This window comes from Falco rusticolus, chromosome 9 (genome assembly GCF_015220075.1).
Source record: "Falco rusticolus isolate bFalRus1 chromosome 9, bFalRus1.pri, whole genome shotgun sequence".
Taxonomy (NCBI): domain Eukaryota; kingdom Metazoa; phylum Chordata; class Aves; order Falconiformes; family Falconidae; genus Falco; species Falco rusticolus.
In genome coordinates, this window is record NC_051195.1 from 26,449,554 (window position 1) to 26,455,035 (window position 5,482).

General features: G+C 42.1%; 1 protein-coding gene across 2 annotated transcripts in view; it reads right to left on the reverse strand.

The window, feature by feature from the left end:
• Positions 1-5,403, reverse strand: part of LGI1 (leucine rich glioma inactivated 1) — a 30,675-nt gene extending 25,272 nt beyond the window's left edge. The window contains exon 1 of one of the 2 annotated variants that reach the window (XM_037399166.1): positions 5,308-5,403. The gene's annotated coding sequence lies outside the window, so the exon portion shown is untranslated. Of the gene's footprint in view, positions 1-4,959; positions 5,065-5,307 lie in introns of those variants that run through there. The other variant, XM_037399168.1, reaches the window with a different exon arrangement.
• Positions 5,404-5,482: the final 79 nt, after the last annotated feature.

Here is a 5,482-nt window from a genome sequence, read left to right on the forward strand (position 1 = left end):
ATACTGGCATTATTTACAATACACCTCTTAAAAAGGGCTTTCAGCCTAGTTTATTTTAATGATATTTAAGTTAATGATTCTTAAGTTCACAGAAATTGTAGGATCAAGGTTGCTGCTACAAATGTTCCCTTAATTGCAACGGAACGAATGAATGAAACAATCAGGTTTTCAAGGTACTAAGATAAGATTATTACATAACTCTGAACTTTCTAGTCATAGTCATAACTTTCTAGTCATAGTCAAGAAAAAAACAGATGTTAGAAATTCAAACATTTATAGTTCTTCATGTGTATGTTGATTTATTAGTGTGTTAAGAGTGTAAGTGATGCTACCATCAAATAAAGTGTTAAGTATGACTTAAACTACTTCTGTCCATGATAATGAAGATTAAGGCTACTCCTCTGCCAACAGTAACAAAAAAAATTTGTGAATTGTACTTTAAAGCTGAGAGGCCCCATCTGTGTCACAAAAGGTAGAGCTAATGGAATAAATCAGGTCAGGTTGTATTTTCTAACACAGTGGCCTAAACTGGGATTCTGTTTACCGAACTGATCAGCTAAGAATAAGGGTGCAGTTTCCTCATATTTTGCTTCTTCGGAGATTTTCTCAACAACTGAAACTTTCATTTTTTTCAAATTTTTTGATTTTTTAAAAAAATATTTTTAATGAAAGCTTTTGATTATTTTTTTTTTTATCCTACCAGCAGAGCAACCTTGATCTGGAATTTGAGATGTGCACTGTCCTCTTCTTGAGTTTTGCATTAGTGTTTAGAAAATTCCCAAACTTTGGGCTCAAAGTAAGTGCTCTGCAGACAGCCAACAAAGCCACCACCTTCAGATAAAGTCTGACAGTGCATTAGGCAGGAAGTAGTTGTGGAGGTTTGCAGCGGTTTGTTCACCCTAGAAGTACAGGAGCCTGGAATAAGAAAGGTCTATAGGTCAAATTCTACTTCATACAGCCTTCCAAAATTCCAGCATCTGTTAGCTCTGCCTTTAGTTTCACAGAATTGGGGGCAGATTTTCAAAAGAACAAGTTTTCCAAATTGTTTATTATATTGGAAGCCTTAATGTTCTAGAAATTCTGTTCCCACATGATGTAGCTGACATTGATCTCCGATCATCTTAAACAGGAACAATTAAAAGGAAAATTTCCACTGGTAATTGGAATTTAGGAAATTCTATACTCTTATAATAGGATTAGATATCATGTTATTATCTCTATTTTATCTTGTTGACAATTACAGTGCAATACAATGTGGTTACTTATACACAGGTCTGGGATTTTGGACAAGGGAAGAAAATGAACAATCAGATGCTATTTTTTCGAAGGTACATTTCTAACAATGATTACACACTGAAATGGTAATTGCAACTTCAAAATAGCATAAAGCAGCACAGCTGCTCTCGAAATAATGGAAATAGCACAGGCTCCTCTATGATATTTTTTGTAACTTCCTCTATACTGGAAAAAAATTTAAATACAGAAGTGCTTTTATTGATTAAATTATCAGCCAAACAAATAAAACTACATTTGCCTTTTAGCATAGCAACATTGACATCTAGTGGCTAATTAAACTCCACGTTTGATATCCTTTGTATGACAAAAGCCATGGAACATACCATTTACTAAATCTGACAAAATAAATATGCAATGCAACAGCCTGCTCTCCTTACGTAACCTCTAGATGATTACAGAATGACAGCAAGTCTCTAATGACTAGTTTAGAGCGACAACCCCAGCAGTGGGAACTGGTGAGCCTGAGCCATTGTCCCTCACCACAGTGCCACTGGTTTTCCCTGACTGTCAGGAAGTCAGCCTTGGGAGTCAGCTGTCTGACTCAAGTATGTATCTTGCTCAGGGCTTGTTGGGAGGCATAAAGCATCCGTAAAGTTATACACAGGTATATCTAAAAGAAGAAGAACTACACTTACTGAATGTAACGTTACTGGCATACGTGAATGTCCATTTTTAGTTCTACTTGCTTTCCTACAAATTACTAGGGGGGGTCAGATAGAGGGAGATGAAAATCAGGAACACAACAGATGCCATGAGACTGTTCATACTATGAAGACATGAAAATAAATGCTTTGGGAACTTACTTCATAGACATGCAGAAGATAGGAAGGTGTCAATATCAAATTACAAAGTCTAATTTCCTCATTTTTCAACAAGACAACTGACTTAATGGAGAACAAGAAAAGATTAGACAGGATAAATCTCAATTTTACTAGCATTCTTGATGATCCCACATCACTTTCTCATCATCAAACTCAAATGTAGTCATATGTCCTCTGCAAGCAGCTCTTGTAATGAATATGGTTGTCAGCGACTGCCTTGCCCTCGCTCTCCATACCAGTGGTAGCTGCCTCTTCTGTCCTGCTGGCAAAGCTGCCTGATTTGCTTCATTAAAAATTGTACCAATTTCTTAATTGGCTAACTGAGCTAATTTTGACCAAACAAACAAAAGGCTGTTGAGTTTAAGCAACTTTATCAGATCTTAGAAGGCAATAATCTCCTGCAGGAAGGTCGAGATATTTCGTCCTAGCTAAACAGTGATAAGGACTAAACAGCTATGCTTAGTGTTTCTTAGAAATACAGAGGGAAATCAGAGTCTGAAGAAGAGCAATAAAACATCTATGAGTTTTCAAAAATATCTATGGAAAGGTTGAAGCACTTTAATTTCTTCAGCTTCAAAAAGGGGAGACTGTGGGCATGTATGTCCTTGAGAATGCAAAGATTCATTATTCAACTGATGCTCAGTTCCTGCTTTTTGTACCAACTAGTGTAGGGCATTAAGAAATTATCTCAAGTAGCAACAAAGGAGATTTATCTTAGATATTAGGAAAAAACCCTATATACCTAAGAGGTTAATAGATTAAGCTCTTTATGCTGTGAAATATACTATACTGGAAGCTTTTAGGAACCGCTCAATAAGTATGTCAGGTATAGTTCTTTGAATTCTGCATCTCAATGACTTAATACCTTCTCTCGGTACATACGCACTAATAGAAGTAAGCTTTCTGGGTACACTAGGTCTCATACTTGGCCCATGTCTAGATTTAGAGCAGGAGTAAAGAAAGAACTACAGTGATGCTGTCTCCTTCATGGGCCATGAAATTCAGGGCTATAATTTAAAAGTATAGTTTCACATTACTGTTAAGCTGATCTAATAGAGAGGTGCTGCTGAAAGGACAACCCTTGTTTCTCACTTCCCCCTTCCCTCCTGTCCCATCCCTCCATCCCTCACCTTTTTTTGCACCACCACTATTCCTCATCAAAGCAGGATAGTCAGAGGAGTCTGACTGGCAGAAAATGAAATACTGCAGTTCAGCAGAAGTGCTCAGATGAGCACTAGTGCTAGTTCAAAAAGAGGAATGCTCTCTTCAGCGGCAGCTAACCCATGGATTGATTTACTTGTAATGGAAAACTGTGTTCCTAAGGTTTGGATGTATAATAATTGAAATCCAACTTACAACTGTAGCACCTCCTGCTCTGCGAAGAGTTATGCCCTTCTCTTCTTTTTCCCCCATATCTTTCAGTCCAGTGAGACTTGTATAAGAGAACTGTCCTTTTTGGTGTCAAAGCATAGTGATGCTAGATTTAAACTATGGAGATGCTCCCACAGGATCAAACTATAATGCATATACCAAGGGTTAAGGACAGGTCCAGTTTCAACTTACAGTTTTTTTAGGAGGCCGTTTCTGATCCACTTCCCCAGCTGTGCCTTACTGTAGCCCACATATAAAAGCAGTCAGGTGATGTTTGAAAGCAACACAGTCAGATATCAGAAGAGTAACAAAGCAAGATGAAATTATCTAGCTTCCATTCTCAGAAAAGCTGTTTATAAAGTAACTTCAGCATCTACAACAGTTTCCATAGTTGGCCTCACTGCAGAATTTTCCTCTGTCCCAGAAACTTTATTTTTTCTATATGCAGGCTTTTGTGGCCACAGCACAATGCTGAGAGATTCAAGAACTGTAAATCTTTCCTCTACCTTTCCCACTTTTCTTCAAAGTGCATAATCAATGATATGTTGGCCCAGTTTCTAGAATCATGTCAGGATTCATTCACACTAAAGCAGTCTGTCATTTCCGTAAGAGGAACAAAAAGATGCCTGCTATTACAGCTTCGTAGGTATACATTATTTATTTTGAGATATTTAAATTATTAATTAGGACAATTCCATTTTTGCAACGGAGTCTCTGCCCTTTAGATGAAACGGGCCACATTCAGTAAGACTTCAGCAGAATGCTGCATACACTCTAATACGCATACTGCCACCCAGTTCCTTTCTACAGGGCACTTGAGCATCACCTTTACATCCCCTCAGAGTGATAATATCATAACCAGTAACACAAATCAGGAGAAAAAAATCATTTTGCTTTTAAAACTGAGATTTGGTAGGCAAGGTAAGGAGTTACACTGTCACCATGGGGTGTCATTGCCTCACTGCATAATAGCAACTAGCTATTACTTATATTTTACAACTTAGATATTACAATAGCAGTATTTCAGTTTTAAAAATTTCCCTGAATTGAATCTATCTGTGGTTTAAGACTCCAGGAATCAATAACACGGCTGGGAAACTCTGACACAGCCCAGAAGAAAGTATCCGTGATGGATTAAAGCATTTCAGACCTCGGCAGTCAAAATGCTGGTTCAGTTATCGTGTGCCCTCATGTCTGATGGGAAACGGTATCAGCCCTCTGACAGCTGCTTGCTGTATCTGATGACTTAATGCCGAAGGCTGGTATTTCCCAGCTAGCTTACGAGAAAAGAGTTTTGGTTCTTAAAGCTCCTTTCCCTGATGCAACCCACAGGCTCCCCAACTCTATCACTCTGTTGCCGTCTGTACTCACAGAGAAACTGGGTCACAGCCTGCCCGCCCTTCTAACTGCGAGAGGCGATTGAAAAGAAGAGAAACGGCTAAAACATGTGGAGATCAATGCTACATATTACCTTGCCGAGGCTGCCGGGGCGCTAATAGGGCTGTGACGGAGCTCCGTGCCGCGCTGGGGCAGCGCACACACCTACTGCACGGAGCCCGGCCCCGCGCCTCCCGGCAGCTCCGGCCAGCGGGGAGCGCCCGCCCAGGGCCCGTCCTGCCTGAGGGGCTGCTCCCGCCCCGAACCCCCGACGGAGCCGCTGCCGGCTCCGAGCCGCCGCGCTGCCCCGTCCCGTCCCGCCTCAGTTCCGCCGGCGGGACTCCCCTGCCCGACAGCGCCGGGCTGGGCCGGGGGCCGAGCGGGACGGGGAGGAAAGGGGAGCGCTGAGGCCTCTCTGGGAGCCACTGCGGCCGCGTCCTACCTTCCCAGAGGCGGAGACCGCCGCAGCCGGGGCCGCGCATCGGGTTCCCGGCCAGGGAGACTCCCCTCGCCCCTAAACATGATGAGCGGCTTTCCCCTCCCCTCCGTCACCCCGCCGCGCTCTGCCGGCTCCCCGCGCCCCTCCGCCCCGCGCCGCGCCGCCCGCCGGCGGCCGC